Source organism: Petaurus breviceps, unplaced genomic scaffold, assembly GCF_028583685.1.
Source record: "Petaurus breviceps papuanus isolate PSGF00001 unplaced genomic scaffold, PetGlider_PUasm1.0 91133, whole genome shotgun sequence".
NCBI lineage: Eukaryota > Metazoa > Chordata > Mammalia > Diprotodontia > Petauridae > Petaurus > Petaurus breviceps.
In genome coordinates, this window is record NW_027187419.1 from 17,753,362 (window position 1) to 17,767,830 (window position 14,469).

Below are 14,469 nucleotides of genomic sequence, written 5' to 3' on the forward strand. Positions count from 1 at the left end.
AAGTGATAACCAGCTAAACTATATTTTGATAAATAGAATCGTAAGTAATTTAATAATATCAGTACTAATTATATATGTACCAAAGGACATAGAATTGAAATTGTTAAAGGAAAAGTTAAATGAGTTACAGGAAGAAATGGGCAAAAAATAGAACTATATTAGTAGGGGACCTCAACTTTCTCTTCTCGGATGTAGATAAATCTAACTAAAAACAAACAAGATAGAAGTTAAAGGAATAAATACAATTTTATTTAAAAAGTAGATATGATAGAACTCTGGAGAAAATTAAATGGGAATTGAAAGGAGTATACATTTTTCTAAGTGCCATATGGCACCTTTATAAAAATTGATAATGTATTAGGATATATACACCACACAACTAAAGTCAGAAAAGCAGAAATATAAAATGCATGCTTTTTAGATAAAAATGCAATAAAAATTATATTCAATGAAGGGTCATGGAAACATAATTTTAAAATTAATTGGAAACTAAATAATCTAATCCTAAAGCATGAGTGGGTCAAAGAACAAATCACAAAAAAATCATTAATTTCATTAAAGAGAATGCCAATAATGAGAAAACATACCAAATTTATGGAATGCAGACACAGCAGTACTTAAGGGAAAGGTTGTAGCACTTATATCAATCAAAAATAGAAATAGCATATCAATGAATTGGGGATGTGACAAAAAATAGGAATAGAACAAATGAAAAATTCCCAATTGAAAAACAAAATGGAAATACTGAAAATAAAAGATTACCATAATTGGATGTAATAAAACCATTGAACTGAGAAATAAAGCTAGAAGCTGATTTTATAGGGGAAATAAGAGAATAGATAAACCTTTGGTTAAATCTGACAATCTAAGTGAAATGAACAAATATTTACAAAAATATAAGTTGCCCAGATTAACAGAAGAGGAAATGGAATACTTAAGTGACTCTATCTCATAAAAAGAAATTGAGCAAGCCATAAATGAGCCACCTAGGAAAAAATTCCCATGATTAGATGCATTCACAAGTGAATTGTACCAAATACTTAAAGGACAATTAATTCTGACACTATATAAAATATTCAAGAAAAACAAGCAAAGAGGTAGTCCTACAAAATTCATTTTAAAACACAAATATGGTGCAGATACCTAAAGCAGGAAGAACCAAAACAGAGAAAGAAAATTACATATCAGTTTCTCTAATTGATATTGATGCAAAAAAATTAAATAAAATACTAGCAAGGATATTACATCAATTTATCAGAAAGATTATACACTATGACCAGGTGGGATTTATACCAGGAATGCAGGAATTGTTCAATGTTAGGAAAATTATCAGCATAATTGACCCTATCAATAAAAAAAATATCCTGATTGTTTAAATAGAAGCAGAAAAAAGATTTTTAGCACAATGCAATACGCATTCCTATTAAAAACGGTAGAAAGCATAGGAATAAATTAAGCTTTCTTTAAAATAATAAGTAGTATTTATCTAAAGCCATTAGCAAGCATTATCTGTAATGGGAATAAGCTAGATGCCTTTCTAGGAAGATCAAAGTTGAAATAAGAATGCCCATTATCACTACTATTATTCAATATTGTTCTAAACATGTTAACTGCAACAATAAAAGAAAAAGAAATAGAAGGAATTAGAATAGACAATGAGGAAACAAAACAATCATTCTCTGTAGATCATATGATGGTATGCTTAGGGAATCTTGAAGAATCAACCAAAAAACTAGTTGACATAAATCTTAAAAAGTTCTCTTTATGTTAGAGGTGGCATTTGAATTCAATATGGAGGGAAGACCATAATGATATATTTCCTAAGCTTTCTTTTATCAAAATGAACTATACCTACTTCCTTCAGTCTATCTTTGACATGTATTTGAGGCCTGTCACTAGACTGGTTGCCCTCCTCTCAATATTACCCTGCATATTAATATCTTTCTTAAAACTTTGGGACCCATACAAAACACAATACCTCTTACCTGGTCTGTGGCAACATAACTCATGCAATAATATATTATATCTCTCAATGCAGCCTGTGATTGCATTGAATTTCTTGGGTGTAATATCACTCTTGTTCAGTCCAAGACTCCAGATTTTCTGCAAACTGCTATCCTAGGATGACAGAATAATATATTTTATTCCAGAAGTTATAGAGTCAATAGTCCAATAGTCATAGAGACTATTTGATCCAATCTCCTTGTTTTACATATAGGTCCTAAAGCACCAAAGCCCCGGTTCAAGCTATAAGTTCAAGTTTAAGGCTTTCTGTGAATCCATGACTACTGGAGAGGGGTGAAAATGGGAGGAGGGGGGAAATAATGCATGAGACCCCATGAATGTATTTACTTTTATTGTTCATTTAATTAGTTTATCAAGAAAAGTAGGAACAGACCTGGTGTACATTCTCTCACAAATAAATGCATCATCACTAGGAATAGTAGATATACCTAGAGAAGACATATGGAGGGACAATTTATGAAGCCATTACTAAAGGACCATCTATTTCTTATGATAATATTATTATGATACTCCCATTGGCCCTGCTCTTGACTGATTTTATACAATGGAAATTTCCTTTCTGGTATTTAGCATCTGATGATCATTGTTCCTTGATCAGTCTTTAGTGGTCCTAGACCGTAGTATTGCTCAGAGCAGCTAAGTAACTCACAGTTGATCATTGTGCAATAATGCTCTTACTGTGTACAATGTACTCCTTGGTCAGCTCACTTCATTTAATACCAGTCTGCATAAATCTGTCCAGGTTTTTCTGAAATCATCTTGCTCATCTTTTCTTATGACACAATAGCATTCTATTACAATTGTATATCACAATTTGATCTGCCATTCCCCAATTGATGAACATCCCCTCAATTTCCAATTCTTGGTCACCATAAAAAGAACTCCTATAAATATTTTTTATATGAATAGGTCATTCCCCCCCACCTTTTTTTGTGGCTTTTGGAGGGCAATTGGGATTATGTAACTTGCACAAGGTTATACCACTAAGTTGTTTTTTGTATAGGTGTTAAGTGTCTGAAGCTGGAACAGAACTTGGGTCCTCCTAACTCTGGGGCCAGTGCTGTACCCACTGTGCCACCTAGCCACCCCCATTTTTCCCCTTTCTTGATCCCTTTGGGATACAGACCTAGTAATTATATTCCTTGCTCAAAGGGTACATACAGTTTCATGGTGCTTTGTACATAGTTCCAAATTGCTCGACAGAATGATTGAATCAGTCGACAATTCCACTAACAGTGCAATGATGTTCCAATATTTCTACAATTCCTATGACATTTATCATTTTCCTTTTCTGTCATATTAGCCAATTTGATAGGTGTGAAGTGATACCTCAGTTGTTTTAATTTGCATTTCTCTAACAAATAGTGATTTAAAAATTTTTACATGATTATAGGTAGTTTTGATTTCTTTACCTGAAAACTACCTGTTCATACCCTTTAACCATTTATCAGTTGGGAAATGATTTGTATTCTCATAAATTTGAATCCATTCTGTATATATTTGAAAAATGAGATCTTTGTCAAAGACACTTGGGTTTCTGCTGTTCTTCTAATCATGGTTGCATTGGTTTTGTTCATGCAAAAATGTTTTTATTTAATATAATCAAAGTTATATATTTTACAATTCATAATGCTCTCTATTGTTTGTTTAGTCCTATTTTTCCCCTTCTCCACAGACCTGATAGGTAAACTATTCCATGTTCTCCTAATTTGCTTATGGCATCATCATTTAAATAAAAATCATGTATCCATTTTGACCTTATCTTGGTATCCAGTGTAAGGTGCTGACCTATACATAATTTCTGCCATATTATTTTCCAGTTTTCCCCAGCAGCTTTTGTCAAATACTGAGACCTTGTTCCAAAATTTTGGATCATTGGGTTTGTCAAACAACAGGTTATAGTGGTTGTTTACTACTGTGGATTATGTACCTACCTATTCCCCTGATCCATCCTTTTTAGCCAGTAATAGATTGCTTTGATGATTAGCACTTTCTAAAACATTTTGAGACCTGGTATGCATGATTCTCTTGATTATCTTAAATATCAACATCCCATTGATATTTTTGAGCATTTGTTCTTCCAGATGGATATTGTTGTTATTTTTTTCTAGCTCTATAAAATAATTTTTGGTAGTTTTATTGGTATGGCACTGAATAAGTAAACTAATTTAAGTAGAATTTTGTTATTTATTATATTGACTTGGGCTATCCATGAGGAATTAAATATTTCTCCAATTGTTTAGATCTGACTTTATTTGTGTGAAAAGTTTTTAACTGTGTTCATGTAGTTCCCAAGTTTGTCTTGGTACATAGACTCTCAAATATTTTATATTTTCCACAGTTATTTTAAATTGGATTTCTCTTTCTATCTCTTGCTTTTGGACTTTGTTTGAAATACATAGAAATGCTTATGATTTATATGAGTTTGTTTTATATCCTGCAACTTTGCTAAAGTTGCTTATTATTTCAATCAGTTTTTTTAAAAATTCATTCTCTAGGGTTTTATATGAATACCATCTGCAAATAGTGATAGTTTTGCATCTTAATTGACTGGTTTTTATTCTTTAAATTTATATTTCTTGTCTTCTTACTATATCTAGCAGTTCTAGTATAATATTGAATAATAGTGGTCATAATGAGCATCCTTAATTCACCTTTGATCTTATTAGGAAGGCTTCTAGCTTATCTCCATTACAGACAACACTTCTTGATCATTTTAGAGAAATAATACTTATTTTAGGAAAGTTCCTTTTATTCCTATGTTATCTAGTGTTTTTAAAGGAATGAGTGTTGTATTTTGTCAAAAGTTTATTTTTTCTGAATCTATTGAGATAATCATGTTTGTGTAGGTGCAATGTACTATTGAAGAAAAGGTATATTATTTTCTATTGTCATTCAATGTTATCCAGAGGTCTATATATATTCAACTTTTCTAAAATTCTATTAACCTCCTTAACATCTTTTCTTTTTTTATTTTGTGGTTAATTTTATCTAGTTCTGAGAGGGATAGGTCAAGGTCCCCCACTTGTATAGTTTTGTTGTCTATTTCTTATGTAACTTACTTAACATTTCCTCTAACAGTTTGGATGCTTTCCCACTTGGTACATATATTTTGTATTGATATTACTTCATTGCCTATGGTATGTTTTAGCAAGATGTTGTTTCCTTCCTTGTCTCTTAATTAAATCTATTTTTTGCTCTTGCTTTGCTAAGTATTGCTAATCCTGTTTTTCTTTTTTGTTTTTCTTGTTTTATTTTTTAAAACTTCAGCTGAAACATAATAGATTCTTCTCCAGCCCCTTACCTTTACTTTGTATGCCTCTCTGCTTCAAATGTGTTTCTTGTAAACAACATATTAAGAATTCTGTTTTATAATCCACTCTGTTTCTGTTTTATGGTTGTTTATTGCATTCACCTTCACACTTTTGATTATTAACTGTTTATTTCCCTCCATCCTGTTTTCTCCATGCTTATCCTCTTATCCTTCTCTCTCTCTCTCTCTGTCTCTCTCTCTGTCTCTCTCTCTCTCTCTCTCTCTCTCTCTCTCTCTCTGTCTCTCTCTCTCTCTCTCTTTCTGACTACTCACCCTTAGAAGAAGACAACAGTGTCAAAGTGCCCATGTGTGAAGCCTCAAAAGGGAATATGAATTGGTCTCAAACCCAAAAAGGATTTTTAAAATAAAGTAAGAGATATAGAAAAAAATTGGAAAAAGAAATGAGATTTATGAAGCTTGGAAAGGAAACAAAAATTGATTGAAGAAAACAACTCCTTCAAAATAGAGTGGAGCAAATGGGGAAAAAAATATCCTGAAGTAAACAATTCTTCAAAAAGTAGAACTGGATAAATGGAAAAGGAGATACAATAGCTAACTGAAGAAAATAATTCCTTAAAAATTAGAACTAGGGTGGCTAGGTGGTGCAGTGAATGAAGTGCCAGCGCCAGAGTCAGGAGGACCAGAGTTTGGGTCTGTCCTCAGACACTTAACACACACACACACACACACACACACACACACACACACACAAATTAGCTGTATAACCTTGGGCAAGTTACTTAACCCCAACTGCCCTCCAAAAAGGAAAAAAAAATTAGAACTCATCAACTGAAAGCTAATGACTCTATGAGACATCAAAAATCAGTCAAACAAAATAAAAAGAATGAAAAAAAAAGAAACATTCCCAAGAACTCTTGAAAGAAATTCTTTGGAAACAATTGGTCATTGAAGTGGAAGAGAATGGATTAATAAAACTAAAACTATAAATATTGCTCAATTAATAAAGTAAATAGTTATTTTATTTTCAACTTAAAACAGGTTAAGTGGATATTATGAAGGATATTAATTTGTTGCTAATTAATAAGAATTTCATTTCACCCAAAATTGGATATTTGCATTGTGCTAAATGTTGGAAATTATTTAACAATGCATCAGAAATATTTCTTGCCATCAAGGAGCTTAAAATATAGTAGGACAGATGACATGGACATAGATAGACATAATAAAGTTCCATGTGGTAAATGCTTGACATAGGTTAAAAAAATGTTTTTGAGAGTTTAGAGGAAGGACTGATATATCCTTGCTAAAGGGATAGGATATTTCATGAAGAAGGTGACATTTAAGCTGAGTTTTGAAGGATGATTAAGATTTAAGTGAAAAAGAGAATTAGAAACCTAATTGAAAGTATAGTAAAGAGTTTGAGCAATGTCAAAGAGGGGAAGAGGTGTAGAATACATCCAGAGAACAGTGAGTTGTCCAGCTTCACTGGAATATTGAGTACCTGGTAGAGAGTAATGAAAGGTAAGCTTAGAAATTTAGGTTAGAGCCTAATATCATAGGTCCTTGAAAAGTCAAGATATGAAAAAGTTATCTTTATTACATTAAAAATTCATATCCAATGAAAGAAACCACGTTCATCACATTCAAAGGTTAGGTTGCCAACTTCCCATCCTAAAAGAATAAAGGGAAAAGGATGACGGAAAGAATGATAGTAGCTGGAGAAAAGCCAGTCATATAAATAGAGCAGTGCAGGATATTAGAGGACACTGGCATATACCCCAAATCAATTAAGGGATATTGCTATAATACAGACAATATATGTGTCTTCTAGATTCTGCCTATACATTAAGGTCATGCAATTTAAATTTGGCTAACTGAACAGAAAAGAAAGAAAAAAATTAAGTAAAGCAACTTTTAACTTCAGAAGGACAAAGTAGATGTCTGAGTATTAGAAAGGTTGCCAGGGGGAAGAAGAATTACACTTACTTGTTTGATCCCAGAGGGCAGAAATCTCTGAACTTCCCGTGAGTCTCTGTTTCTTATTCTGTTAAAAGAGAAAATTGGGCTAGATGGTCTCTAAGGTCCCTTTCTTTACTATGATGCTAAGCAGGATAGGTGGAGTTAAAAAGAGGAACTTCTTATTGTAAACTTAACTCACATATACAAAATAGATTTACAAAACAGAGCCCAAATGCACAGTATTTCTGCACTAAGAAAGGTAATTATAAAATGCCTCCTTCTTATGCCCCTAGGTAGAAAATGTAATTCTTTTAACAGTGGGTTGGAAATATAGCATATAGCACATAACCCTACAATGGGAAAGTTCCCTCTCACTGGGTTCACATTAGGATATCATACCAAAAATAAAGGAACATCTAGCAACATAAGGACAGAATGGACCCCAGGTGTTTATGATAAATAATATTAAATCTGGTGAATGCATTATTTAATATAATGAAATTTAAGAAAAACAGATTGAAGTAGGGCTGAGGCAGAGGAGGACCTGCCTATTCCACTCAGCTGGAATGTTTCTCTCTTAATTTCTGCTTGTGGGGCAAGAACCCATGATCAAAACACACACACACACACGCACGCACACACACACACACACACACACACACACACAAACCTCACAGTTTGTCCATTTAGAAAAAGGTTTTTTCTCATCATCTTTTATAAGAGCTGCTTATGTGGTAGGTAATGGCTGCAACCTCATGCTTTCCTTGGATGACTGCAACTTCTCTCTTCTTCTCTATTCTTCTTATGGCTATGTGTGGAAAAACCTCCCTCCTGTTTTTTTCTAAAGTCTGTTCTCACTTTAGTTTCTGTTTTTCTCAAACTGGGTTGAATAATAATCCCAAGGAGTTTTGTGACCAGTCAACCCCCCTTGTTAGAAATTGTTCTACTGGAAATTTGAAGTACCCAAAATGAGAACAGGCTCCCCTGGAAGAAAGGAGATTCCTCTGATAAGAGGTATTCAAACAAAGACTGAATGACCACATGACCACTCTTATGTTGAGAAAGAGAGAGACAGAGACAGAGATTATTTTATGGGCATGGGCTCAAATACATGGCTACAAAAGTTTCTTCCACTTCTAAAGTTTGGTGATTCTTCAGATTACACAAGAGGACAGGAGACAAATAAAGTCATTTAACTCAAATGACTGGTTGATTTGCTAAAGCAATAAACATACTGGCTGACAGGACTAATCAGTTGATGGCTTAAATTGATCAGTCAGTTCAACTAAAAAAGACAAACAGGTCATCTTTTAGACAACAACCGTTAAATAATACAGTTTGAGCACTGAGAGATCAGAAAGGTGACTGTATGTTGAATAAAGAATATACTTAGTGGTTATATGTAAACCACCAGGTTATATGTAAACCACCAGGACAAAAGCAAACTTGAGCATTGTTGTCTTGGTTCAAAATTGAGAACAAAGGGTAATGATATAAGTTGTCTTATACTGTTCCCAGAAATTTTTGTACTTATATTTTTAAATTAATTAATTTTTAATTTTCAACATTCACTTCCATAAGTTTTAAAATTTCTCTACCTCCTTCCCCTCTCTCACCCCAAAACAACAGGCAATCTAATTTAGACTCTACATATACATTCTTATTAAACACATTTTCACATTGGTGATATATAGAAGAATTAGAACGAATGGGAGGAACCATGAGAAAGAAAAAAAAATAGAATAAATAGTACAGTTCGATCTGCATCCAGATTCCATATTTCTTTCTCTGGATGTGGATGGAATTTTCCATTATGAATCTTTTGGAGTTGTTTTAGACCCCTGCATTAAGTCAGTCATTGCTCAATGTGGCTGTTACTGTGTACAATGTTCTCCTGGTTCTGCTCACTTTACTCAGCATCAGTTCATATCATCTTTCCAGAATTTTCTGAAGTTTTTCTAAAGTTCTTGCAGTCATAATTTCTTATAGCACTCCATTACATTCATATACCACAACTTGTCCAGTCATTTCCTAATTGACGGGCAACCCTCCAGTTCTTGGCCACCACAAAAAGAGCTGCTATAAATATTTTTCTACATGAGGGTTGCACTTATATTTTTAAGTAAATTAAATTCTTGATGAAAATTAATGTAGAACCTCTTCATATTGATTTTATTTCTCAGGACTGAAAATACTGACACTGTTTTCCCTCAATCTTATTAGCCTATATTTGACAAAAAGAATAAATTGCCCCCCCCATTTTCTCCTTTTCCCCCTTTCCACTTTCTTTCTTGTAGGGCAAGATGGATTTCTATACTCCATTGCCTATATTATTTTCCAGTTGCATGTAGAAACAATTTTTAAATATTTGTTTTTAAAATTTTGATTTCCAGATTCTCTCCTTTCCTCCTTCCTCACCAACTCCCATTGGGAAGACAAGCAATACAATGTAAGTTATACATGTGTATTTATGCAAAACATTTCCATAGTAGTAATATTTTGAAAGACTAACTATATTTTCCTCCATACTATCCTATCCCCCTATTTATTCTGTTTTCTCCTTTGACCCTGTTTCTTTTCAAAAGTTTTTTTTTTCTGACTACCCTCTCCCCCAATCTGCTCTCCCTTCTATCATCTCCCCCTCTTATACCCTGTTTTCCTGTAGGTTAAGATGCCCAATTCCCTCTTAAGCCAAATCCAATGAGAGTAAGGTTGACTCATTCCCTTTTACCTCCCTTCTCTTCTTCTCTATTGAAACAGTTTTTTCTTGCCTCTTTTATGTGAGATATTTTACCCTATTCTATCTTTCCCTTTCTCCTTCCCCCAATATATTCCTTTCCCACCTCTTAATTTTATATTTTAGATATCATCCCTTCATATTCAACTCACCCTGTCCCCTCTGTCTATGTATAAATATATACACATGTACACACATATATATGCATATATATATATGTATATTCCCTTCAACTATCCTAATTATGAAAAAAGTTTCATGAGTTACAAATATCATCTTTTGCAAGTCAAATTTTCTGTTCAGTTCTAGTCTTCTATTTCATTGAATGACCATATTTTTCCCTGAAGTATTATACTCAGCTTTTCTGGGTAATCCAGAATCTTGGTTTTAATCCTAGCTCCTTTGATCTCCAGAATATCATATTCCAAGATATTCAATCCCTTAATGTGGAAACTGCTAGATCTTGTGCTATCCTGATTGCTTTTCCACAATACTCAAATTGTTTCTTTTTGACTGCTTGCAATATTTTTTCCTTGACCTAGGAACTCTGGAATTCGCCTATAATATTCTGAGGAGTTTTTATTTTGTGTGTGTGTGGGGGGGATCTTTTTCAAGAGGCTATCAGTGGATTCTTTCAATTTTAATTTAACCCTCTGGTTCAAGAATATCAGGGAAGTTTTCCTTAGTAATTTCTTGAAAGATGATGTCTAAGCTCTTTTTTTGATCATGGCTTTCAGATAGTCAAGTAATTTTGAAATTATCTCCTGGATCTATTTTCCAGGTCAGTTGTTTTTCCAAGAGATATTTTACATTGGTTTTTGTTCTTTTGGATCTGTTGTATAATATTTTGATTTCTCATAAAGTCATTAGCTTCCATTTGTTCCATTTTAATTCTGAAGGAATTATTTTCTTCAATGAGCTTTTGGACTTCCTTTTCCATTTGGCTAACTCTGTTTTTAAGGTATTCTCATCCTCATTGGCTTTTTAAACCTCTTTTGCTATTTAAGTCACTCTATTTTTGAAGGTGTTATTTTCTTCAGTATTTTTTTATCTTCTTTAGCAAGCTGTTGACTTATTTTTTATGATTTTCTTGCATCATTCTCATTTATTTTCCCTATTTTTCCTCTGCTTCTCTTACTTGATTTTCAAAATCCTTCTTGAGCTCCTTATAGCCTGTGACCAATTCATATTTTTCTTGGAGGCTTTTGATACAGGAAGTTTGGCTTTTGGTCTACTTTTGGTTTTATGTTTTGATCATCTTTGTCATCAAAGAAGGATTCTGTAGTCTGATTTCTCTTCCTCTGTTTACTCATTTTGTCAGCCAATTGCTTGTCTTTTGAGCTCTCTGCCATGGCAGAACTCTGCTTCCAAAGTGGAGAGTCCCAGATTTCTGGGGTTTTTGCTTAGCTCTTTTCAGAGTTATTTCTAGGCACCTGCCTCAGAACTATGAGGAGGATTCCCTCTCCACAGCCACCACAAGCTCTTACTCACCCCAGAACCACCACTCAAGACTGTGACCCAGATCCAAGCAGGGCAAAGCAAGAGAATCCTACCTCAACTTTATCAAAGAGATTCCTGCAATTGTCCTTCAATCAGTCACTTGCCCTCCCCCCCCCCAACATCTGTGGGCCAGGATCTCTGGAAGCAGCTACTTCAACTGCTGCCTCTACCCCTCTGGGGGCCAGACAGTGCTATTCTATCACCCAGGTCTAACAGAGTTTGTTATAAATTAATTGTTGGTGGTTTGATTGGTATGGAACTGAATACATAAATTAATTTAGTTAGAATTGTCATTTTTATTATATTGACTCAGCCTACTCAGAAGCAATTAATATTTCTCCAGTTGGTTAGATCTGCCCCAGTAACCTGACCTTATTGATAGTTGCCTCTTTTGTCCTATACTCAGAGTCCCTGGGACAAAACAAATGTTGATCAAGTCTCTTATAACAAAATAATTATAATGAGTAAGAAAGGAGGTTACATCTAACAGCTATAGCACTGAAGTTATTTTAAATGGAAAAGGAAATTATTAAAAACAGCAAAACTTTAACCAGGTGGAAGAAAAAAATAATATGACATAAAAATGTCATCATGCATTTTCCTATAATTGATGATTTAATATCACTTAATTATAACTTCTGAATATATGGACTGTGAATATTTCTTTAATTTTGCTGATAATTAGGTCCTTTAGGAAAACTGAAAGTAGGAAATTTTTTATTATGAATTGTTGATTTTATTCTCTCATTTCACACAACACAAATCAAAATCATTTTTGTCTCTGCTTTTTAAAATGAAATGAATAATACTTAATTTTCCCAAACCAAAGCATTATTCCAAACAAAATCATCTTGTAAGTAATTCTAAAGGATAAGTGCTGATCTTTCCTTTTTTCTAAATTTACTTTTTCTCCTTAATTTTAATTAACTTTATTTCATTTATGCATTTAATTCTAATTTCCCTGGTTTTTTTTTTGGCACATCCTGAAATGTTTCTTGAATCATTTATTTTATAAGCAGCATTATGAAAATTATGGGAATCTGATCAAGCCTAGATATCAGCACTGATTAAAGCTGGTAATACTACCCTCAGAAACAAGGTAATAGAGAGCAAGAAACAGCTAGTTACTGATCAATACATGAGTACAGACTTTACTGTGATACCAAAGTAACTCCCTTGATGTCTTAGTACATTCTTATCTAGCTTACTTGATTTATTCAAAATGTGTGTGAAGCACACAGTTTTTAATTTGATGAATGACAAGAGGGAGTATAGGGCACAGGTTGACACATTCACAAACTCCACCTAGCCTTTTTTTCCCCATTCTCTGACACATTGACCTATGTAGTCATTTGTGGTATTATAGCAACTGAAAAAAATTGTATTCAGGCTTAATGAATTCTTTTATAATTTTGCTAGATGGAATGATATGAAGGGGACCAAATCTAAAGACCCAGGGGTTGGGTATGTATTAAATTTCAGACTCTAACTCAAGGTTTGAACAAGAGAGTATGACTAGCTAGCAGCAGGGGAAACAGAAGTTTAGCAGGCAAATTTTAAATGCCTACAGACTTTTCTACTATGCTGACTATATGCTGCTGGTGTGGGGGTTGTGTGATAAAAGAGCCAAAAATAGCTGTGGAGATATAAATTAAAGAGGTGACAGACCCTTCCCCCATGAGAAGAAACCACATGACAGTTGAAGACCAGCAGATGGCAGCAGAAAGCAGCATCAGCAAGCTAACTATACCTAGCAAAGAGCAGTGTAATGACATCACCAAAGAACATCTATGATTCTTCATTGTCTGAAGTGCTAGTTGCCCTGGTTATACCTGCTGCCTGATTATATGTGTGACTTTTTAATATGTATTCACTCACATGTGTTCTCTAGTTATCTGTACTCCCTGTGTAGGTCCACTATCCATGGGTGGTTGCATAATCTATGACAGAGTCTATCACTGCATAGGGGATAAATCTTTCTTGGTACATTTTGTTCTTCATTTTTATTATTTTTCCTTTGAACTAATGTATCCTCTGACTGGCCTAACAAAATAACAATATATCAATGAGGATATATGAGTCATGGTTTTGAATGGATATTGACCTTCAATGTTCTTCAAACCAGGGGTAACTTTCTGGGAGACTTTATGTGGAGGGAGTACTTGGTAATACACAAACTGGGGTGTGTTGATATATTTGAGAGAAAACTCCAATTTCTTTTTCCTTCCTAAGTATAAAGCAGGGTGCTTCCTCCACTCTACTGGTCTTAGACAAAGCCTGTAATTCCAGAAAGGGGTAGGATTTTCTGAACCTGTCATAAATGCTACTTTGTCTCTGAGAGACCAAAATAGACTGTTGAGAAATTTAGGGATCAGCAGAGCTAATAGGCACAGGTATTCATGCATACTTCCATGTGACTTTGTGGTTCATATATTAATAAAATCCATAGAATAAGATTTAGTGAATGTGTAGCTATGTTTCTGTTACTTAAGATCTAAAACTGGACCAATTTTAGTGCTAACATCTAAAAATAGATTATTAGTATGTTTGCAAAGTTAACATGTTAAGAGCTAGTGTAATTTGACATTAAAAGCTGATGCCATAAAATGCATGATTTTAAAATATTTACTCAGATATATATTGGAACAATTCAGTATCCTGACAATATTTTTGAGAAACATCTACTACAGAAAATAGCTTTTGAATTAAGAAAGGTAACAAGTCTAATAAAATGGTAGAGAGAAATTATAAGAAAAGACAGAAATATTTGTCTTAAATTAAGTTGGATAATTAATAAGGAAGAAGCTTTTAGATAAAGTGGGGTTATGCTAGCATGGCTAGTCATTTCAAAGGAAGGGTTGCTATAATAAGTAGATTATGTGGTTGAAATAATGGCATGAAGAATTTCAAGTGAGTAGGGAAAAAGAGGAAGATTTTTTGTCTTTGAATCAAACCAAAAAAGGTTGGAGTTTGT